Source organism: Enhydra lutris, unplaced genomic scaffold (genome assembly GCF_002288905.1).
Source record: "Enhydra lutris kenyoni isolate GAN:26980312 unplaced genomic scaffold, ASM228890v2 scaffoldscaffold6, whole genome shotgun sequence".
NCBI lineage: Eukaryota > Metazoa > Chordata > Mammalia > Carnivora > Mustelidae > Enhydra > Enhydra lutris.
The window spans coordinates 10,458,196-10,482,081 of NW_019154090.1; the positions used below are offsets into that span (position 1 = coordinate 10,458,196).

General features: G+C 41.9%; 1 protein-coding gene across 6 annotated transcripts in view; it reads left to right on the plus strand.

Moving 5' to 3' along the window:
- Positions 1-1,322: 1,322 nt before the first annotated feature.
- Positions 1,323-23,886, plus strand: part of LOC111141921 (activity dependent neuroprotector homeobox) — a 31,096-nt gene continuing 8,532 nt past the window's right edge. The window contains exons 1-4 of one of the 6 annotated variants that reach the window (XM_022494773.1): positions 1,323-1,387; positions 3,423-3,596; positions 4,944-5,015; positions 18,623-18,721. The gene's annotated coding sequence lies outside the window, so the exon portion shown is untranslated. Of the gene's footprint in view, positions 1,388-3,422; positions 3,597-4,943; positions 5,016-18,622; positions 18,722-21,379; positions 23,706-23,886 lie in introns of those variants that run through there. The other 5 variants (XM_022494772.1, XM_022494774.1, XM_022494771.1 and 2 more) reach the window with 5 other exon arrangements.

Genomic DNA, 23,886 nt, shown 5'->3' on the forward strand with positions numbered 1-23,886 from the left:
CATTTGTTTTCTTCAGGCCAAAGAGAAGAGCCCATCACCAACCTGGAAGACTGTCAGCCCCTGTGCACTAAGTAACCTGCCCCACCGGGAAGGAACCAGGGCTCCATGAGCTCGTGGCTTATCTCCAGTCGGTGTGTGAAGCACGAGGCCCTCACACCTCATATAAGGCAGGAGGCATCGCGCACAACCGGCCAGGTGTCCCTGTCCTTCCCGCTGCTGCCCGGCGGGTGAGCGCGCAGGCCTCCCAGCACGTGGAGCCGCTGGGCTGCCCGCACGCCCCCTCCCGCCAGATGTAGTCCAGGCCCAGCTGGGCCCGCGCAGGGATCCCCAGCACGGCCACCTGACTGAGTGCAGGGCGTGCTGCGGCCCGCTGCTGGTGCCTCCGCCGCCGGCGCTGCGGCCAGAGGAAGGCGCCCGCCGTGCACACGGGCCCTGGAAGCGCACTGCGGCCATTATCCGCGGCGCCTCCTAGTGGGTCAATGGCAAAAATCCTCTTGGTTCTCGCGAGAGCTCCCCCCTCTGTGGGGATTATATAATTTCCCTTAGGTGGGGGTGCTGGGACCACCCTCCCCCCAAAAAAGTTAGGTGCGAGCACAGGTGGCAGTGAGAGAGTTGTCCCTGGGGGACATGGGGGGAAGGGGTACTGTCCCCCACTACCCCCCCTACTTAGCTGGACAATGAGTCCTCTTATGCTAATGAGGTATTTACGTCACTTCCGCTCTTTCTCGGCCGCCATTTTGGCTAGGGCAGGTTCGGGGACTCGCTCCGAGGCGCTTGTATTGTCTGCTGAGGGGAGACGCGGGATCAGCCCCCTCCCCCGCCCGTTGCCGCTGCCGCCTCCACCGGCCCGGTCTCCCCTCCGCCGCCCGCCGGGATCCATGAGCTGAACTCCCGCCCCCCCGGCCGCCGCCATCTTGTGCCCCCTCCCCCTCCCGCGGGCAGCGCTAAGGGGGATTTTGGCGTCTCCTCAGACACAGCTCCCTCTCTCGGTCCCCGCTGCTGAGGAGCGAAAGGAGCGCGGCCGCCGCCGCCGCCCGCCTGCCCGCACCGGTGAAGCCGCCTCTCCCACACCCTCCGTCTCCTCCCTCCGCCCCTCCTTTGTCTGCACCGCTCGACGACGCTGCCGCCGCCGCCCGCGCGGGGACTGGAGGGAGCCGCTCGCGCCGCCACCGCCGCCCGCCGCTCTGCTGCGCCCGCCGCGCCCCCCGGCAGCAGCCGCGGCCGCGGCGCGAGCCGGAGCCCGCCGAGCCAGAGCGCGACGAGGCCCCGGGCGCGCCCTCGCCCGCCACCGCCACCGTCGTGCCGCCGCCATCCGCCCGCCGCCGCCGCCGCCGCCGCCCGGCCCCCGAGCACGCCGGCCCCGCGCGCGCCTCGAGGCCGAGTCAAGGTAAGCCCCGGCAGCCGCCGCGCGCCGACCCCGCGGCCCCGGCCCCGCTCCCGCCGAACCGGCCCCGCGGGTGCATTGTTGTTCCCACTGCCAGCCCTCCAGCCGCACACGCTCCTTTGCATACTCTGGTGCTGACGGAACGCCCGCCCCGGCGCGGACCGCTACCCGGGCTCTGCTCCGGGGTCCAGGCGCCTCCTCCTGCAGCCCGACCTCCCTTCCCCGCCCCGTGAGCCCGCCGAGGCCAGCAGCCAGCCTGGCCCCCGGAGCCTGTGCCGCTGATGGCATCTCCCTCCACCCCGCCCCCAGCAAGAACAGAGCTGCTCCCATCCCTGGAACTAATCCCTTCCTCCCGCTCCCCCCCCCCCCCCCCCCCCCCGCCAAACGAGCCCCCCACGCACACCCCCAGTGCCTGGGACGAGAGCCTTCTGCCAGGTCTACCCACCCTTAGCTGGGGGAGGGGGGGACAGATTGGGGGGCGGGGAGCATGCATGGCACGGAGTGGAAAGTCTTTGCCTCCGCCGTGCAACCCTTCCTCCCCAACATGCCAGCTACCCTCCTGTCCTAAGCACGGAGTCCACCATCACCCCTTTTTCTCAGTCGCAGCTGCCTGGTCAGCACGACCTCTTACGAACATTCTGAGCCCCAACTTTGCAGTAAGATGGTAAAAAATGGAAATCCAGAAAGCTGCGAAAAGATTTTCTTTTTTAATGCAATGAATGGGGAGGAGTTCTTTGAGCACCCTTTTATTCACCTCTCTTTCCTCTGGGCTGCCTGCCTGCCCTCCCCTCCCCTCCCCCCCCAACCTGGATGCCTGTCTGCTGGAAAAGGCGCGATTGCTTCTCTTCCTCTTCTGCCCAAGATCAGGCGCTAAGGTCTAATATCCTTTTTAGCCACACATGTACCCACACTGAGTCTTCTTGATGTTCTTGCGTTCACCAATTCCTCTGAGCAGTTCTTGCCATAACCCCATTTCTCAGACAAAGGCTTAGGAGGGAAAAAGAACCAAACTGTTTCCTGTGTTTGCCATTTTAATGCTGTCCATCCACACACCCAATTCCTATCCCTGATGCTTCTCGTGCCAGTGTCTTGAACCTTCAAAGGGGAGAGGGGGGAACTCCTGGGTAGCTTGATACTGTTTCTTTATAAATCTGCATTGTTGCTTCTGGTTTATGGCCATCAAGAAAATACCAGCCCCCACCCAAAATGCACCGCAGCCAAGTCGGCTAAAGGCGATGAGTGTTGGAGTCAGTAGGGGGCGCATTCCCTGCACTGGGTAAGGCTGCAGAGGGGGGAAGGGCCCCAGAGCTAGAACAGGATGTGCTTCACAGCGCCTTCTACAGACCATGGGAAAATGGACCCAGCAAGACACACACTCTCGCACTCTTAGTTGGTGAGCTGACAGCAACATGGCGAAGGATTAAGTGAGTCAAGAGCGGTGATTTTATTTCTTTTAAAGAATCCACCCTGCGTTTTAGAAGTTCTCTTTTTACTTTTTCAAAACTGTTGACCCTCAGACAATCCACATTTGTTCTTGGCACATCATTGGTACACAGATTTCCTATTCTTTGGAATTCTGGAATTCTTCCACCTTAAGCTTTGAATGTGTCACCATGTCTTTCCAAGGTCAGATGGTAAAGGGGAAAGTTTAAAACCTGAGAGTTACGGGTTTGGGGGTATTGCTGATTACCTCCTTTCTTCATGGCCCACATCTTTCCAACTCTTTGCGAGTTAAAAACCATCCTTGAAAGATGCTAGATTTTAGTGGGGTAGTAATTTTCATAAGCATGTAGGTGGGTGTCATGATTTGCAAAGCCTTGTTGGTAAACATTAAACCCACGTTGAGTTCTTCATGGTCAAACTCAACAGAGTTGATTGCAAAGTTTTGTTGTCTTCCAACTTTGGACTTGGAATTGCCATTCATTTTCTTAGTAGCCAACCACCTTTGCAAAAGCATTGACACTGGTCTTCTGTGAGCACCCACCTTCTTAGGGTGTGTTGATTTCTGTAGATTTTACTCCTCTTGTTATTTCCATAGGTGTGAGATGCACAATGCGAAACCTAGGCCCCAGCTTTTGCACCATGATGCACAGGGTTGTACTTTTTGTACTGAACTGATAGGTGGCCTAGTGGTTATGCCCTGTACTACCATTTTGAGGATCTGGACTCCGTTCCTGCCTTGCTCTTTGGACCACATTGTCAATTCACACCGGTGGGTATATTCATTTTGGAGGGTGGGAACTGCAGCAACAGGGAAGCCAGAGACTTCTTCCTCCTTGGTCACCACCAAAGCCAACACTTCCAAAATTTCAGCCTAGCCACATTCCTCAAGGAACCGGTTAGAGCTGGTTGCAGTCATGGGTTCTGAACAGAGAAAAGACTTATGGCTTAAGAGAAAATTTAAGTTGCTAATACTGTTTTAATCATTTACATTCTGCACTCTTGTGTATAAAGTATGTTAAGTTCTCAATTATTGTTATCTAGATGACCCAATCTCAAGAGTTGCTAAGCTTCTGTAAATCTTACTGATTCTCTGATCAGAACAGGCCTTTCCATGAACATGTACTTGCTACCAATGATTGATAGTGGTTGTTGATACTTGGGGAACTTGTAAGACTTTGTTGCAACTATTTTATATAGATACACCAAGGTAAATTTATGGGGAATTGAATGGGTGTATTCTTTGATACATAGTTAACCAGTTGGTGCTTAAGGGAGAATTTTCCTGGAACATTTGCTACTAAGTAACATTTTGGTGAGTGAAAAGGAGGCAGCTTGGTTCAGGTATTCTGATGGAGACTTAACTATATTGGTTTTGAAATTTTTTAGTAAATGCAAGAATCAGATTTTAAATCTAATTGGTAATATTTATAATATTTAAATATTGTTTAGTATATGTTAAATGGAAATAACTTTTTGACCTGTACTTGGTCTTTGATATATAGTTATATGAGTTTTTAAATGAGTAATTTGGAAACAACTTATAAGAGGTGCGTTTGAGATGAATGAAATTTGTGAAGGTCCTTCTGTTTGATTTGGCAAATTATACATAAGATACAGTGTTAACTGATATCCTTAGTGGTAATAGCCATTTTCCCCCTACAGGAAAACTTGCTATGAACTCTTAGCATGTATTTTGCAGTTTCAAGGTTTCCTGGTTTGGGCATCAAAGTGAGTGAATGAATGAATAGTGAAACAGTTGGGCTTGAAAGCTGAAATTTAGGTAAACTGTGAGAGTTCATTAAAAGAAGGGTAAAAAGCCTCTACTAACCAGAGGGTTGGGGATGGGTATTCTGTTTAATTGAACTTTAAGTAGAAATTCCTTCTTTATCTTGGCCACTGTTGAAAATTTCCTAAAATTACTTTATCAGAGGCTACTAGACATTGAATTAATTAAATCTTTGATTTTGGTTCTTAATGTCTCTGTATAGAAAATATAGGAGACTGGGCTCTGAATCTCTAAAGACATCTGGCCCTGCCTGTCCTGGAGGTCATTGTTGTAAACATACCCACTGTGAATTTGTTTTGCTTAAATTTCTCTTTTTTTTCCTTAAACCAGAGTGCAGGAAAAGTTCTAATACTATTTATATTAAAAATAAAACGTCACCATGTTGAACAGATTAAGTGTCAAGTAAGTTCTCAATTATTGTTATTTTGATGACCCAATCTCAAGAGTTGCTAAGCTTTTAAAAACCTTAAAGATTCTTTGATCAGAATAGGCCTTTTCATGAACATGTAGTTGCTACCAGATAATCAGCTTAAATTGGCTTTTACCAAGTAAAAATGACTTCTGTTTTTTGTTCTAACATATATGAACAAGTTTATTACTTCAATTTGATTATTAAAAGTAGAATTAAATAAAGTGCACAATGTGTTAAATTGTTGCTTTCCTTGTAACTTCACAAAATTTGAAAAATACTACTAAACATAATTTCTGGTATTGAAAATTTTAAGTATTCAGCAGTCTGTTGGTTGATACATTTAAGGTGATGTACACATGCTGACTACATGTTTAATTGTGGAAATTAATGAGGAAGATAGAGCTGATGAGTTACAAAGGAGCAAGTAGGGATCAATACTTGGCTAGAGAGAAAAGAAAAATCTCAGTATCAGTAGTATTTTTGTCTTTTGGGAACTATATATAAATAACAAAATTGCATAAGTTGTAATAGACTTCGGCAGGTTGACTCCATCAGTTGATGTGTACATATATACACATAAAATAACAACTCACTTTTTTAGAGTTGGAAGTAACTGTAACTAAATACAAAGTCCCACCATCAGAGATGTGGTTGGGAAACAGTACATTTAACTACAGAAAAAATGTCGGAATTAGATATTGCAGTTTTTCTTTAAATAATCTATTAAAATCTTAGATAACTTACAAAATGTTGTCAAAGTAGCCAAAAAATGGAAAATTTTGTGAGATTAGAAACTAATTTGTAGTTTACACCAAGATGCCCGATACTGCTGTGTAATAATCTACATGTTCATCCTAAACTTCCAAAAGGGCTTTTACTTTTTTACTTTTACTTTATGTCTTCCAGAAGATAAAATATTTCCCATGGGAGTTTAACTTCCATTTATTTGTCTAAAAGGCATGAACATTAAGTCAAATGTTGTTACCCTAAGTAAATAATTTAATTATAGTTAGACTCACAGAGCTTGACATGTTATTAGCATCGTGCACACTTCTAGTGAGCTTGTGGTGTTAAGTCTAGAACAAACGCCATATTTTGCTGATGTGTATCACTGTCAGTTCTACATTTTATGTTGTTAGTTTGGATACTTGACATTTGAAACTGGTGAGAACCAAAGCCCCACACTAACTGAATTGATACTTTGAATGTAGAAGCTGTTTTTTGTTTACTCATTGGCACTTGCTGCCTTAATCATTGAGATACTTTATAAAGAAGCCATCCTTGTTTTGCCCAGCGTGAGTGGCCACCGTTCCATCGTGACTTCATGATTTTTATATTGTTTGTTTGCCTGATCCTGTTAATTACAAAGTGAGGGGAAGGATGATTGTGCTCCCTCAGTCTTTCTGTGTCTTAGTACTCCTTAGACCTGTGTTTTGGTTGTGACCTACCTTTGCTATCTTGCAGTTAAGGAGTCATCTTAAATGAGAATCCATATTCTGTTCCACTGGAAGAAGGCTCTCCTCATATATGATCAGGCTTCTCAGATTGGGATATATATATCAACTTGATTATAACGTGATGTTTTGTCTATATTAGGAAGTCACACATAAAATGTGAGCCAACTATATACAGGAACTGTTTTGATTGAGGGCACACATTTTCTAATCAGTGTAAAATGCAGAGTTCTTTTCACTATTTCAGTTCTGGGTTCTCTTATCTCCATGTTTGCATTCACTTGTCCTCTGGTTGTAGTTCTTTGGAAATGCACGCTCAAGCTTCCTTGCTTTTATTGATCCCTAGCTTAGTTCTAAGACCACAGCTTGAGAAATAATAACATTTCCAGAATTGCAGCAATGTTCCAGAAATAAAGGTGTGAAAATTAAGAGGAAAGCCTAAGTGCTTTTGATAGAGTTTACTAAGGAAGACTGCCCTGAACATGTACTGCAGTTTAAGATTTAACGTTTAACTCCAAAACATGCACATAATCTGTAGGAGGCTCATGCATTGTTTGACTATCCCTTGATGCCTTTAAGAACGGTGAGCTGTGAGGGTAAAGGCCTGTTTGCTGGCCTTTAGGGTAATATTAATGATGCCCATTTTATTTGGCAAGCACTTTATAAACCATTCTGAATTTTCTCAAGATCGTCCTTGTTTCACAAGTCAAGGCACTTCAGCACGCGGTGTTGAAGTGAGACACAAAGGGTGTCCATGCCAGGCCTGTGCTTGAACACAGGCTTTTGTAGGGTTTGCATGTGCTCTTTGGCTAATAATGAGGGCTCCCATGAATGCTTCGTAACGATAATGCTGTTTCGTGCTTCTGTGTCAGTGAAGACCCAAGGATCCTGCGTTCGCTTGACAGTCAGAGGCTGACCAAACCCCAAACAAGAGAGTACCAGCAAAATTGTGTTAGGGGTGGTCAGTTGAAGCAGCACATGTCTGGTTTGAAGTTGCCTGTACAAGGATCTAAAAAAAAAGAAAGTTTGTTTATGGTCCTGTTGCTTTTCGAATGTTTTGGTTTAGGGCAGTCTTGTTCTTTCTTTCCTCTGGACAGTCATTTTTGTTTAGACAGATAATTGTTGGCTTTTGCCCTTCTGCCTTTCCATTTTCTGAACCCTCTGGTCTCCATTTAAGAGTTAGTGAAACCTGTACTTGCATTGAAACGTGCAGCTTTTTCTGGTGGAGACTGGCAACATTTGAGAACCTGTATGAGTGGTTTCTCTTCAGATCTGTTATATCTGAAGAGACTTCTGTCTAGCAGAAATATGGAAGAATTCATTGAAGTTTTAAATTGGGGGTGGGGGTTGTAAATGTAAGTCAACAGTTGCAGTTCTTGCTCTTGTGAAAGGAGTGAACTAGAACTGGGAGTGTCCTATGCAGTCGGCTCAAAGTCCTGGTCCAAAATCAGGTAGGCTTAAAAACAACACCAAGAAAAACTACTCTGCAGAAACCATAAGAGTCGAGCCACCAAGTGGCAAAGCCTGCTACACAAATAATGGTTCTGCTACAGAGAAAGCTTTGCCTATTAGGCCTTGACTCCTAGGAAATTGCTCAGAAAAACTTGAGGTGATTTAGGTAAATAATTCTGTTATTCATGAATGAGAAAAGTTCCTTTCCTTTACTCCAGGAAAATTATTTCCAAGTAGTTGTGATAGAGCATGGAAATTTTCTTATTAAGGAATTGAAAATTCCACTACTTTGTGTCCTACACCTTTTAGATGACCAGACCAGTGACATGCTACTGCAATGATTAAAATGGATATGTCTGGATGTCTTCTTGGGCCTACTTGTGAATTGATTTCCCATTTTCACGTTTCTCTTAAGCCAGGTTGTCCACCTGTGTTGGCAGCAACAGTGCTCAGCTGTGGGGTATGTAGGTGGCAGAGGGTCGCAGTCATCCCCTGCGGTGTGTCTCTGCCTTGCTGGAATGCTTGTTTAAAATGGAGTAAATTGGGAAATGCTCCCCATCTCATACTCCCTAAAGCTAGATGAAGTTGTTAGAAATACTGTCTCTCTCTCTCTCTCTTCTTTTTTTTTTTTTTTTTTTTTTGGTAAGCTGTGAGGCATCTTTCTCTCTTTCAAGTAAAATTCTTTGTGAACTTCGGTATGTAAAATCAATAAAGGGTTAGGGAGCACACCTTCAGTTCCTCGGCTTTCATCTCGTCTCTCCAGCATCGTCTTTCCTTCCGTGCATGTGTTCTGTCATCGTTTCAGCACATTCTCAAAACACCCTGAAAGCCTTTGGTTCCATTAGTGTTCTGTAAATTCTGGTGGTCACAGCTAGGATTCTCATCTAAAATCTAAATTCTCCCAAGTAACAGGATAAACAGCAACGTAATAGTTTCTGGTTGTAGGCACTAGTCTTTTAGTCTGAAAAGTCGTTAGAAGAGAAGTAACCCACATATTTTTTTATGCAAAATCTAGCTCATACCTTTATGTTTCTGTGTGACTGTAAGTCACTAGGTTTATTGTGGGTACTTGCAGATGTTAAATTGCATTCGCATTTTAAGTGCCACAGAGTTTATAAGGTTAAGAATATGCTAACTCACAAATGCAAATATTATGTGTGTGAATGCACATTGTAATGTGTCTTGGAACAGATAAATAGCAACCACATCTGATTATCAGGATTAATAGTCCATATTTTTTAAAAGATTATAACAGTGTGAGCTTAATTTTCAAAGTGACTAGTATCTGATGTTTAAAATAATGTTAACTGCTTTAAGTGTTAACTGGCAGCATCTCATTTAATCCTTCTGACATTGGAATTGAACAGTGGAATAGTGTCCTTCTGCAGATACCATAAGGAAGGAGACCTCCAGAGGTTGAGTAACTTTTTTAGGTTCACAAAGCTAGTAAGTGGCAGTGAGGATTAAGTAAGGACACAGATCTGCCCAGCTCTGCAACTGTGTTCTTAATTACTACATTGTACTGTCTTTCTTCTGAGCAGAGGAAAGCTTTTAGTGTGTTGTGTCACCCTACTTGTTAACAGAAATTTGAAGTTGTGAGGTAAAAATTTTACATGTGGCTAACAGGTCAGCTAAATTTTTATTCATGAAAACAGTATAGTTTTACTGGCAAACAGAAATGTTGATGTAGGCTGTAGGCTTCGCCTTTGAACTTCATCTTCCTTTTGCCGTCATTTCAGTATCTTACTGTCTTACACCTAAGGCTCTGTGCAGACCTTTCAGATTGTGTGGATCTGAGGTGGGTGTCAACTCCTTCTGGTGATTGATAGTTGCCTAGGTCTGATACTGCACTCTGCATGGACTTCTCCTAGGCCTTTTGTAAACGGCTGGATTTAATTCTCTTAAAGTGCCCATAGAATTGTATCCTTTCTCTGCTTCATTGTCTGCAGCACCTCCTCAGTGCCTACCAGATACAGCTGCAGGCTCTAGCTTCACACTCAAGACTTCTGTCCTATCCCCAACCTGCCTTTCCAACCCTGTCATTGCTTATTACTCAGAAGTTTGGCATAGCAGCCATTCTGGACTCTATACATAGTTTCTAGAACTCCTTGCTGTCCCACTTCTGGAACTGTGCCAGCAAGTTTTCTTGATTTGTTTTGTTTTGTTTTGTTGGCAGTGAATGCAGATTCTCAACTAAACTAGTGGCCCCGCTTAGCATCTACTTCCACCTTCTCCTGCATTCCCCTACTGAGAATGAATTCTCCCTCTTATAAAACCTCAGAGCATTTACTTTATGACACATCTGACACTTTGCTGCTTTTCCTGTGGTTGTTTATGGGGTGTCATCTCTGTAAGTCCTTTCTAGGCAGGGGCTGGTGTTTAGTCTACATTTATTAAGTGCCTGCTATGTGTCAGCCACTGCTGTAGATGCTGGATATCTAGTATCTAGCAAGAGGGGAAAAAACACAAAAAAGCTAAGCGGGGTCTTTTTAATAGACCCTTCTTTGCTTTGGATAGTGAGATAGCACCCTTGTCTTACTGAATATTTAAGAGTTTGTAATTACATCATTTGAGATTAGAAAAATCAATCTCTACTGGAAAATGATTCATAGTGGTTATAATTTACAGACATAAATACCTCTTTACCACACTGTATCAATCATAATTTCAGGTCATACTCTGATAAATCTGAAATCACTTGTGATAAGCATTTAAAATAAAACAAATTTTAAGTCACAGTGTAATTATAATTTTGCAGATTGGTAACGTGTTGAATGGGGCTGCTTATTTCCCATTAGATTCTTAGTTTGATATTAATGAGCCACACCACATGAAAGAAAACGAAACTTGCTAAAATTAAGTTTTCATCATTACCTTTGAAAAGGTTTCCTAATTTATTTTTCCTAGGATCTTTCCCCTTGTACAGTTTTGTCCTTAAACTGTTTGGAAGAAACTTAAGGTTTATTTAAAAATTTAATACATGGAAATTCTTTGAAAATCTTTTCTGTACCACTACATTCTCCAGAATCATTTACCTTCTGCAAAACTAAAAAAACAGTTGAACTGGGGTGCCTGGGTGGCTCAGTAGATTAAAGCCTCTGCCTTTGGCTCAGGTCATGATCTCAGGGTCCTGGGATGGAGCCCCACATCGGGCTCTCTGCTCAGCGGGGAGCCTGCTTCCCTCTCTCTCTCTCTGCCTGCCTCTCTGCCTACTTGTGATCTCTGTCTGTCAAATAAATAAATAAAATCTTTTAAAAAATTAAAAAACAGTTGAACTTATTAAAGTAACCTCAACTGGATTAACTCTTTTAGTTAAGGCCGAGTGAACTGGAGCCTTTGACATTGACAGAAATGATACATTCCTCTGTTCCTGGCCTCTTGGAATAGAGCAGATCTGCCAGGAAAGTGAATTCTAAGATTTTTTTTTTTTTAAATATCCAACAGTTTGGGGACCATTAATAATGTTACCATAGAGTCTTTCATTTAATATTGTCCAGAATGGTCTGGAAATTATAAAGTCCTTCAAAGTTCCTGTATTACATCCAGGTCTTGCTCTAGAAGATCTTTCCTGTTCAAAAAAAAAGTCTTAACAGATGCTTAATGTTCATAGATTTGGCAGAGTCATCAACGATAAATGCCTCTCATTTTGAACCCACTCCATCCTGCTGGTAAAACTACGAGCAAACCTTATTTGGTTCCATATTCAGTACTGTTGCCTTAAATTTTCCAGTAGCCACATTGAAAAAAAATATTTTTAATTGTAAAATACACCCTAAAATTTACCATTTTAATGACTTCTAAGTGTAAAGTTCTTTGTCATTAAGTACACTCACATTGTCATGCAGCCTTTACTACTGTTTATCTCCAGAACTTTTTTCATCTTACAAAACTGAATCCTATACCCATTAAACACCCAAGTCTCCATTCTCCTCTCTACCCAGCCCTTGGCAACCACCTTCTTCTGTCTGAATTTCACTTTCAGTATCTCGTATGAGTAGAAGCACAAAAAGTATTTGTCCTTTTGCGATCAGCTTATCTCAGTTAGCATGTCTTCAAGGTTCATCCGTGTTTCCACTAGCCACATTTTAACATTTACTTTCATTTAATGTTAACACTTATTTTTTTTTAAGATTTTATTTATGTATTTGAGAGAGAGGTCACAAGCGGGCAGAGAGGCAGGCAGAGAGAGGGGGAAGCAGGCTCCCTGCTGAGCAGAGATCCCGAGCACTTAATTTAAAGATGAAATTAATTTTAACATATCTTTAACCTGGTACATCCAAAGTATAACTTCAACATGTCAGTATTTTTGAAAAGGTATTTATGAGGTATTGTGCATTTTTTCATACTAAGCCTTGGAAATCCCAAGTATGTTTTACATGTGAAAGCATGCCACAGATGGGCAGAGGACTTGAATAGATTTTTCTCCAAAGAAGACATAGAAGTAGCCAATAAACAAATGAAAAGATACTCGGTATCCATTAATCATTAGAGAAATGCACATCACACTTACAGTGAAATACTATCTCATACACGTTAAGATGGCTATTCTAAAAAAACATTTAACGGGTGTTGGTCCTTACCAACACACCATGTGGAGAAATAGGAGGCATTGTGCACTGTTGATGGGAATGTAAATGAAGAACCACTATGGAACCATAAAATTACCGTGTGAAGAGATATTTGTACACCCATGTTCACAGCAGTATTCACAATAGCTAAAAGATGGAACCAGTCCAAGTGTCCCTCCCATCACCTGCCAGATGTGTGTACATATAGCATGGAATGTTATTCAGCCTTTAAAAGATAGGGAATTTTGACACAGGCCCCAACATGGATAAACCTGGAGGGATATGATGCTAAGTAAAGTAAGCGAGGCACAAAAAGACAAGTACTTTGTGGCTCAACTTACATGAAGTACTTAGAGTAGTCAGAGTCAAGGAGACAGTAGAATTGTGGTTGCCCAGTGAAGAGAGGGAGTTACTGTTTAATGTACAGAGCTTCAGTTTTGCAGCATGAAAAGAGTTCTGGAGACGGGTAGTGGTGGTGATGGTGGCGTGATATTACGACTAAGTATCACTGAACTAACTGTGTGCTTAAAAATTCTGGAGATGGCAGGGCGCCTGGGTGGCTCAGTGGTTAAAGCCTCTGCCTTCGGCTCAGGTCATGATCTCAGGGTCCTGGGATCGAGTCCCGCATCGGGCTCTCTGCTCAGCAGGGAGCCTGCCTCCTCCTCCTGTCTCTCTCTGCCTGCCTCTCTGCCTACTTGTGATCTGTCTGTCAAATAAATTTTTAAAAAAAACTTAAAAAAAAAATTCTGGAGATGGCAAATTTTATGTATGTTTTACCACAATAAAAATAAATTAATTTAAAGCATATCTCCTTTCACTTCAGACTAGCCTTATTCTACATGATGAATAGCTGTTTGTGGCTAGCATCTACCTATTGGAAGGAAAGCACAGTTCTTAAAAATTAAAAACTTTTCCGGCAGCATTAGTTTTCTTGCTGCATAACTAAATGCTGAGATACAAAAGATTCATTTCCCTTTAAAAGAAAAATTAGATGTGCATAAAAAGCTGGAAGGATAAGTATGCCCCGAGTTAACTCCTTACATATACTTATTTGCGTTCCTTCCCTTTTCCGTATTTGTTCTATTAGGCCCAATTGCTTTTTTCTTTTGTAACAGCTTTACTGAGATGTGCTTCATACACCATACAATTCACCCTTTTAAAGTATACAATTTAATGTTTCTTAGTGTATTCAGAGTAGTGCAGCTAACACCACAGTCCGTTTTTCTGCAGTATCATCATCCCACAAAGAACCCGGTTCCCATGAGCAGTTGCCGTCTGCTGTCCCCCGGCTCCTCTAGCCTTTGGCAACTTTACCCTTTACTTTGTAGATTTGCCTGTTCTGCACCTTTTATGTAAATGGAATCATACAATAAGCGGGCTTTTGTGACTGACTTCTTTCACTGAGTATAATTTTTCAGGGTTCATCGATGTTCTAGCATATAGCAATACTTCATTTTTTATGGCTGAATCATATTTCACTGTATGAATATACCACATTTTATTTATGGAGATTGGGGTTCTTTGTCCTTCTTGGGTGTTAATGACTACTGTGAGTCCATTCCTGTACAGGCTTCTGGTTTTGGGTTTTTTTGTGGGGGTTTTTTGGTGGTTTTGGTTTTTTAGGATTTTATTTACTTGAGAGTGAGTGAGCCTGGGGGCAAAAGGGCAGAGGCAGAGAATCTCAAGCAGACGCCCAAGCTGAGGGCGGAGCCGGTGCAGGCTTCTGTCTCACCACGCATGAGATCACAACACGAGCCAAAATCAAGAGTCAGACGCTTGACTGACTGTGAGCCCCCCAGGCACTCTCATGTACAGGTTTTGGTGTGTATGTATGTTTTTATTTCCCAGTTGCTTTTGTAATACAAACAAACGGAACTTTATTTGCAAAAAGGAGCCTAAAAGGTAGTTGAAAGCAGACTGCCCTCCTGCTCAACCCTACTGTCCAGAAAAAGAATGATCATTAAAGGCTCTGCTTTCCCAAGCAATTTTTGGAATAGCATGTTTTGAGTATTGATAATGGGAAGGTGATAAAAGAGAGACATAGGATACATCTGTTTTTGAAATGCTGTTGTTTTATTGCGGGATACCAATGTTGTGGTTTTCATTTTGCAGGGTATTAATACAGTTGGGATTATCTTCCTGATGTGACTGTCTGTTGACTCTTGGCATCCATGGTGATGGTTAAGAGCACTTTCAGGCAAGTGGTCTCAGAGCTAGGTTCTTGTTTCAGTTCTTCTCTGGATCTGACGGGACCATCTGACCTGAGATGTGTGCGTATTCTTAATCTGTTTCATCACTTGAGCTAGTTTGGTTGAACTTGTTTGAGGTTGTTTCAGCTTAGAGTATGAAGTTCTGGCACTTTCAGTGTCTGTATTTAACATGCTTTTGTTTACCTTTAATGTCTGAGATAAGAGCTTCCTCTAAAAGGGTAGGGGGAGGAGCTCCGCATCCTAGATCTGGAGATAACCTTGAGACCCAGGTCTGTCACGGACAAGCGGATCACCTTAGGCCAGTTGCTTCACAGTTGCTAATCTGTAAAATGAGAAGAGTATAGATGAGGCAACCCTTCGGTTCTTTCAGTGCTTCACAGTGCTACATTTTGGAATCAGAATGTTCGTGCCCCTTTAACTGAGAAGATAATTAAAAACTTGATAGTTAACTTCCCTTTAACCAGACTTGGATTCAGTACAGAAAGTTTTGGTTCCTACCAACTGAACTACCTAATACTGAGAAGCACAACACGTATTTTAAAAAAATAAAAGATCTTGGTTGATTGTTGTAATGTGTGTAAAGTGACTGCCACCAGCACAGTGCACCTTTTGGGAACATTAATTTAAAAATCATATCTCAGGTAGAGCATGTGACTCATGATCTCTGGGTCATGAGTTCAAGCCCCATGTTGGGCACAGAAATTACTTTTTAAAAAATAGTAATATATTAGGGGCATCTGTCTGGGTGCCTCAGTCAGTTAAGCACCCAACTCTTTATTTTTGGCTTGGTTCATGATCTCAGGGTCGTGGGATCAAGCCCCACATTGGGCCCTCCACCAGACGCAGCATCTGCTTGGAATTCTCTCTCTCCCTTCCCCCACTCACACCCTCTCTTTCTCTCTAATAATAAAAATAATAAAATTTCTAAGAAAATATCTAGAGCTAGAGAAGTGTTGTCCCACTTGACTTCTGATTGTGTCACATCTGGAATAAGTTTATTCAGGGCACCAGAGAGGTTGACAGACTGGAGCCCATCCACTAGTGATTGGCTCCTGTGATAACAGAAGTAATGGTGAAAAGAACTGAGCATGCTTGACTTGGGAGGAGGGAAGGAAGAAGGGTCTTAATAATGTGAAAGGCTGTTCTGTGGCTAGGGAATTCGATTTCTGTAGACTGAACTGAGAACTGTGGGCTTGTGAACAGAGATGTCCAATGTGGAACAAACTGCCTGGCGGGATTTGTGCTCCACTCACTTGTGATCAGACAGAGAGAGTGTCTTAGATTAAAGCGGGGCTACTTGTGGAAGGGATTCACACATTGTTTATAGACTGTGGCCAGAAGTATTCCTATGACCAAGCATTGCTGTACCAGATGCTATATTTAGGGAAATGTATTCATTTTGCCTTTCATAAGTAACAAGTCTGCTTCCCCCCCCCCACCCAAAAAAAAAAAGTATAAAAACTGCGGAATTTAATCATTGCTTTGGTAAAAACTTCAAAATCAAAGTGTCTTTTTTTTTCTGGAGGCAGTTTTGTATTTGACACAATTAACTCCACTGCAATTTTTTTATTAGAGAATAGTAAAAGTCAGTGCAGTTAGTAGATGAGTATAGAAGAAAACAGAAGTTGGTTACATTTTTTGTCGGCTTCTTGTCTTTATTAACAGTGTTCTAATACAATAACCTATGCAAAATAATTGGTGTTCATTATTCAGAGTTGGCTTTTGGTACAAGTATGTCTTCATTTGCAAGTAGTTTTCCTAATCCTCCTGGGCTTTACAAATAACCCCCCCTTTTTAGTCTCAACACTACTGCACATTTTCCGTTACTTAAGGAGAAAGGAGTCTAAACTTGATTTTCTCGCCACTGTCACGCCGCACAGTTTGACTGCTAATCCAGAAGGGCATTCTGCCCTGGGTTGTCAGTTACTTGTTCTGTCGTATTTTGGATTGAGAAAGAGAGGAGACCGTTAGATCTGCCTTTCTGTGAAGCCTCTGGCATCTGCAACATCTTTTTCCCGAGCTTATAGGAAATTGAAAGATTAGTTGTTTCTGTTTAGGACTATGTTGGTTGTTGTTGTGTAAAGAAGGAGAAGGATGGTTTCTTCCAGACCAGATGTAGGCTCTGGGCTCTCAACATGCTCACTCATCGGAGGGTTGTTCTAAAAAGGCTTTATGGGTTTTATTTTTTCAAAATACAAACATATAAACCTATTTACAACTGGCTTAGTTTAAATGTAGGACCTAGTGACACCCTTAGAAAACAAATAAGGTATCTCTCTTCACTATTTCTGATCCCAGAATTGTCAGGAAAGTAAGCACTTACTGATTATAAAAAGAAACAGTGTTTTACAATGACCACAGTTTTACTCAGTGATATTGACAGGTATTAAGTATGTTGCTGAAGGGGTGGTAGGAGGAAAAGTGAGCACATAAATAAGGAAATGATGTTTTCTTTCTGCCTAGTTTTTATTTTAATGGGTCCTAAATGTTTCCACAGAGACATCACAAAATCCGTTTTTAAAAAAAAGGATACCATCTTGGGTAGCATGAAGATTTATGACAGTCTTCTTAAAATGTCTGTGCGTCTTAACAAAACAGTACTTTTTAGTTAGTGGTTTAAAGAAACTTCAAATATATCTGATCCTTAAATCCCAGCACAGGTTATAAGATCTTTATATACATACTTGCATCTGTGTGACATTAGAATACTTTGTTTTCTTGATTGAATATCAAGGATCTGAATTTCCTTTGTGTTAATTTGGATTGATGATGTTACCAAAAATGAAACTGTCTATATTGTAGTAGTTAAAATGTCTTCCTAGTTTTTATTAACATAGAAAATACAACTGCTGTTTTTCTTCACTAGTATTGGACTTATTTCCAGCCTTTGATCCCACCCCCCCACCCCCACTAAAAGATTTTCTCAGCTGTGTGTTTTTCTTTACAGCTTTATGTAGAAATGTTTAAAGGACACCACCAAAGTATAAACTGTATTCTAATCCGTAGGCTTACTGTGGGCTTCTGACAGCCATACTCTGATCAGACTGTAATTTTACTCAGGGGAGATTTTCAGTAAACTTTGAGAATTCTTCTGTAGCCATCAAACTTCTGCTTTGGTTGATTGTCCACTAGGTCCTCATTCTACATTTCAGACAGCTCACCTTGGCATAAATTTTCATTAGAAGCTTAATTTAGACAAGTAACTATTTCAAGGAGATACTTAGTAACTGAAAAGTTTTCCTCCTTCTTCCTGCCAGTTCAGCCTCTGAGCCCCTTGGCTTTTTCTCTTTTTTTTTTTTTTTTAATAAGTCAGCTAAGATTTGTTCAGAAACAAGGGTTTCCTCTTTAAAGGGGGGGGTGGGAGCTTGTGGAAAACCATTTGTTGAGACCACGCAGCTTGTGTTTAGGTGTTACCAGGAAGAAGTAACCTTCCTGTCTAGCTGTCAGCTGCAGTGTTAGAAATGTTTTCTTAAGAAAATTATAAATTTGTGTCAACTGATACAACTGAAGCATTAGCTGTCACTCTGCAGATTTTGGTTCACAGATACAAGAAAGTTGCAGGTGTTGGAAATTAGGGCATGCTATCATATTTACTTCTGTATTTTCTGGTATGTTAAATTAATACCATATGTTCTTATGAAGAACTTGGGAAACCTAAGAAGGCAGATAAAAATATGAAGAATTATATCCTAGAAAATGTCACGTTAACATCCACACTTGCAGGAGCTTAAAAGATAATCTGGAAAAGTTCGATCTGGGGGCTTTTTTTTTTTTTCTCGTGGCTTGTTTGAGTAACTGTGCCTGGTCAAAGGTTTAAAGTTTATGGGGTATTTTTGTTTTTGTTTTTGTTACTTAACTTTCTGTGGGCACACTTACAGATGTTTTTCTGCTTTTTCCCCACTCCAAAAAACAGACTAAGTGATGTCATCCTCGATCCCTTTGCAAGGAACCTTACCATGTACATAGACAGGCCTCATTGACTCTTCGTACATCAGGTCTTGCAAACCTTGCGGTGAGTGGGCTAAACTAGAACCATCTGCTGTCGGGATCCCCTCTCTGTCTTCCTGACCCAGAAGAATGTCACTACAACACCTGATTTGATCCAAGCCTTTTGGCAGAGCTGTTGTTTCATAAATGATTATAATTATGTTTCTCAGATGATGACTTCTTTGCTTAAGTGATGTTCCGTCATTGAGATGTTGTTATTCTTGACCTGTACAGGTTCATCCTATAGATCCTTCCTCATGAGACAGGCTCAGTCTGCCTCATTTCTCTCTTGGTATGTGGAGTAAAGGAGTGTTTTTAGTTTTGGTATTTGGAAGGGAAAGAAACCTGTGTTTGATCAGTCTTCTATGTATGTATTCAATTCATCTCTAGCCTAGGGGTACAGATCTCAGATTTTTCATTTCTGCCATCTAACTCTTGCTTTCTAAGAAAGCACATGAGTAGAAGTTTGGCCAGGATTATTAGTAAAACTTCAATGTTTTGGACCCAATCAGTAGGTGTGGGTAAAATTCACAAAGATCAATAGGAAGGGATGTGGCTGAATCATTCCGCAATGAATTTAAATCATTCTTAAAAATTGATATTTTTAAGTCTCACTCATCAGATGGCATATGCTTACCCAAACACGACTCATTTTAAGTTGTTAATAAAATACTTGCAAATGTTGACTCTGTTATTAGTAAGTCATTGAGCTTTCCCTCAAATCTTTCAATGGTTCCTTTTTATTTTTATTTTTGAGAGTGGGGGAGGGGCAGAGGGTGAGGTTGAGAATCTTGAGCAGTTTCCGTGCCAAGTGCAGAGCCTGATGCAGGGCCATCTCACGACCCGAGCCAAAATTAAGAGTCGGACGCTTAACTGACTAAGCCACCCAGGCGCTCCCTTTCTAATATTCTAAAATATTGGGGGGAGGGGCATCTGAGTGGTTTAGTCAGTTAAGCATCCAGCTCTTGATTTCGGCTTGGGTCATGATCTTGGCGTTGTGGGATCAAGCTCCGTGTCGGCCTCTGCACTGTGCATGAACCTGCTTAGGATTCTCTCTCTTCCTCTGGCTCTCCGCCCACACCGATCTCCCTGTCTCTAAAAAAAAATGGTGGAGGTATTTGACCATTCAGTGTTTTTGTTTTTGATTAATGAAACCAGGGGCCAAAGCATCTTTCAGAAGAACGCTGTCTTCCTAACAAATTTACTCTTTCTCCTAGACCTAATAAATGAGTGTAATTACTTGACATAAAGTTCTTCATCTTTTCTCTTGTTCACTTCCTCTTCTGTGTGCTACTGTCCAGTGGGTCTACAAAGACTTTTGGTTGCAGGGAACATGAACCAAGGCTTAAGCAAAAGTGGTCATGTACTTGGCTCTTGTTTAGGAAGAGTCTTTGGAAGGGGCTGTCAGGCACAGCTGGACTGAGGACTTTAAGTATTGTCCAATGGGAGTCTTTCCCTCCCTCTGCTTTCTCCATGTAGTAGCAGGTCCTGAGTCCTTTTCAGCATCACTATCAGCCGTGTTTGGGGCACACATCCAGTTCTACCAGTCTCAGTGTCGGCAGAGGTAGAACACTCCAATCGGTGGACCTGAGTCAGACACACTCTGCTGATGGAGGAGGTGGCTCCGAGAAGCAGTTTGGCAGGCAGAAGCCATCTTCTTTACTCCAGTGGCCAGGTGCCTGCTGTGTGCTCTAGTTCCTGGCCCTTAGACATGATGGATTGTGGAAGGGAAGAACTGTGTCCTGTTCAATTCTCTGTTCCCAGCACAGTGACAAAATATAGGTTCTTCAAAAATGACTAATAAACAGGAGAACAGTGGTTCCAGTCTATTAAATTGGATATTTTCCCCTTTTTTGCCGTGAGCTGAAAGGTTTTTGGTTTGACTGGAGGAGCTCCCCTTGGTATTGGGATAATGGTGCTGACCTGGTGAAAATGACCATTCTGACAAACAAGGAGGCTTAAGAGAAAGGACTAGCCACCTGGGGACAAATCTGGAGAGAAAGCCCATCTTCTGGCAATTTTTGACATTAAAGGCTCTTCCTACTTAAGAGTAATTATTCTAAATATTTTGTTTTTAGCCCTCTTTCTATTCAGAAATGGATCAGCCCTTAATCTCAAACAGTTGATTTCCTATTTACTCAGTTCCTGCCCCTCAGTCACTTATGATATGGGCCCCTTGTACACATTCCTAAATCAGAGAACTTTTGAGGGCCAAAAGTAATTCTTTTGAATTACTTTTGAGGGCCAGGAGTAATTCTTGTAAAAGTTCTTAAGTATGAATCAAATAGATAACATTGATGAACCCTGAAGCCAGCTGTTGATTTGAAGTTGTTTCTTTAAAGAAAAGAAAACTTATTTGACAGAACAAGGAGTGGGGAAGGAGGAACAGGAGAAGGAGAGGCAGACTCCGTCCATTCTCAGCAGGGATCCTGATGCAGGCCTTGATCACAGGGACCCCTTGAAGTTCTTTCTTTTTTAAGATTATTTATTTATTTATTTGACTGAGAGACACACACACACACACACACACACACACACACACACACACACAGATCACAAGTAGGCAGAGAGGCAGGCTGAGAGAGAGGGGAAAGCAGGCTCCCCGCTGAGCAGAGAACCTGATTCAGGGCTCCATTCCAGGACTCTGGAATCATGACCTGAGCTGAAGGCAGAGGCTTAACCCACTGAGCCACCCAGGTGCCCCGAAGTTCTTTCTTAACAGCAAGCAAGAGGCTGGGGAAAACAACCTGTAGGGCCCTTGAGTTCTTTATCTTGTCACCCATAATAATGCTGACACTCACAGAGTTGAATTCTGGCTTGTTGCAGAAAAGCTTGATAGAACAGTGGCCCCTTACACAAGGGGAGCTCCATGGCAGAAGGATAAGAGCAGGAGGGACCCTTCTTTGCTTATATTCTAACACTGTGTACCTGTTCTATGAAGTTTTACTTAAAAAACAGGAGTCTTTGTAAATGCTTTTGATGATGCTAACACACATGAACGAATGAGTAATTCTAGCCCCAGATGGACAAAATCTTAAGTGACCTCCATAAGCAAATACATAGAGGGTACCTCTATCTGGGGAGAGGGCAAAGAGAAGTCCCCAGATCCATTAACAATGCCAAGAATTTAATTCTACATCTTTCAGTGTAAACTTTAATTTAGATTCCTCCTAGTTGCTAATGATTTTTAAAAAAAAATTTTGTACAACATTTTCTGGTAAGCAGTGTTCAGTATTTATATGCCTGTTTAATTCAGCCTAAGTAGACTTGAGATTTACTCCATGGCTGAAACACCACATTTTATAAATTCCAAGTTTCTTGTAATGAAGCTCCTTTATGAACATACTGACATTTCCAGAACTGTAGGTGTATAAACTGGGTGCCTACCATGCAGGGAGGTGCTTAAGACAACTTGGTTAGCCGTGGGTGGTGGGCACTGAGAAAGCCTGATGTATTGCCCGTAGGAGAATGAGTTTTCCTTTATCCTTGGCTGCAGTTTAACTCCCTGGGTGCTTTCTGTATAGACTGGTGTCTTCAGTGGTGGCGACATTTCCCAATCATTGTGTATTTGTTTCTGCTGAGATTTTCAGCTGCATATAACCAGAAGGCGGGGAAAACCAGTGGCTGCCTTCTGGGCTCATCTCTCCTCTTAAGTGAAGCAGGACTGACTTGGGAAGTTCCAAAAGAACTGCTGGATTTGGGCCCACAGAGAGTTTATGAAATGAATAGAGAAACAAGATGTCTCTTCTCAAACTTGGGCGTTGGTGGGCATCTGTTTTGGTGCCTGGGCTCTTCAGAACTAGCCTGTAACATTTGCTGTATTTCTGAAACGTTGCTGTCGGGTGGTTCTCTCTCAGTGACCTGGTTGTGAGAAGTTTCATTAAGCAGCAATTGATCTAATACTTTCAAAAAGATGGTTTAAAACAATTTAGCAATAAAATTTCCACAAGGAATAATGGATCTGTCTTTGAATGCACATTAATTTGTAACCAAAGTGACTTCTGAGTCCACTCTTAAGTAATATGCAGATTGTTGGATGGCAGAGAGTGTGAAGGACAGACACATAGTCATGCTTCTTAGCTGCTGAGGATGGGAAGAGTAAGCAGTGTTTTTTAGTGAAATGCATTTCTTTTTTGGCCTCAGTTATACTTTGTACTTCATGTAGAATATTTTGAAACTTCTCAGTTCTGATGACACATCCAAATTCAGAATTTTTAGGAGTTGTTTGTTTTGGTAGGCTTTACTCTTTTCCATATTTCATAGTTAATATTGATTTTTGGATTAGAGTAATAAATGAGGTAACATGATACTGTATTGCATTTGGATTAGTTGATTATGGTTGTACTTACAAATGGTAGTGGTATTATAGAGTAACAGCCTTTATTAATCAGAAAACCAGATTTGTGTGTATTAAACTTTAATTCCTATTGCTTTGGCTTTTGGGTTTGCCACTGGTTTTGGTTTTTGGAACTATTTAATATTCTACAAAATTTATTTGGATTATTACATTGATGATAAATTCTTACCGTATTTTATAAGAAACATTTATGGTCATGTAGAAGCCATACAAATACTAATTTTATTTTAACTTTTGTTTTTTAAGGAACTTGGGGGAAGTGGACCTAAATTTGTGCTTTTAATGTATTAGGTCGTTTAAAGAATTTTTCAGTTCCTTCACACGTACATGTAAGCTTTTCATTTTTCAAGAGGATCCCCTAAAGTCTGTAACACAGTCATCATCTGCCCTGATGCTGAGTGCCTTTGTCCAGGGGTCCTGCTGGCTGGGGGGCTAGGTACACAACCAGTAGTGTCTTTAGTTTGGGTAGTATTTGGAAACACTAAAGCATATTTCTTAGCAATGTGCAGGACAGTTCCCAGAAAACAAAAACTTCTTTTCCCTGGCACTCAAAATTTTGTGATAATGATGCTGAAATGGTGAACATTTTTCTATTTTCAGAGGCTCAACATCACAAGGAGAAAAGCACTAACACTCAATTTTAAGATAATCGGTTGGTATTATTAACCTAATTCTCAACTTTAAAAAAACCAGTTTGGTGATGAACTTAATTAGAATTGTGCCAGATTAGACCCACAGTTTGATATATAACATAAAGCACCCTGTTAAAAATAGAAAAGATCAGAGAGCACTTACTTTGCCTGTCTGCTTTATAAGTAATCAGAACATACTAG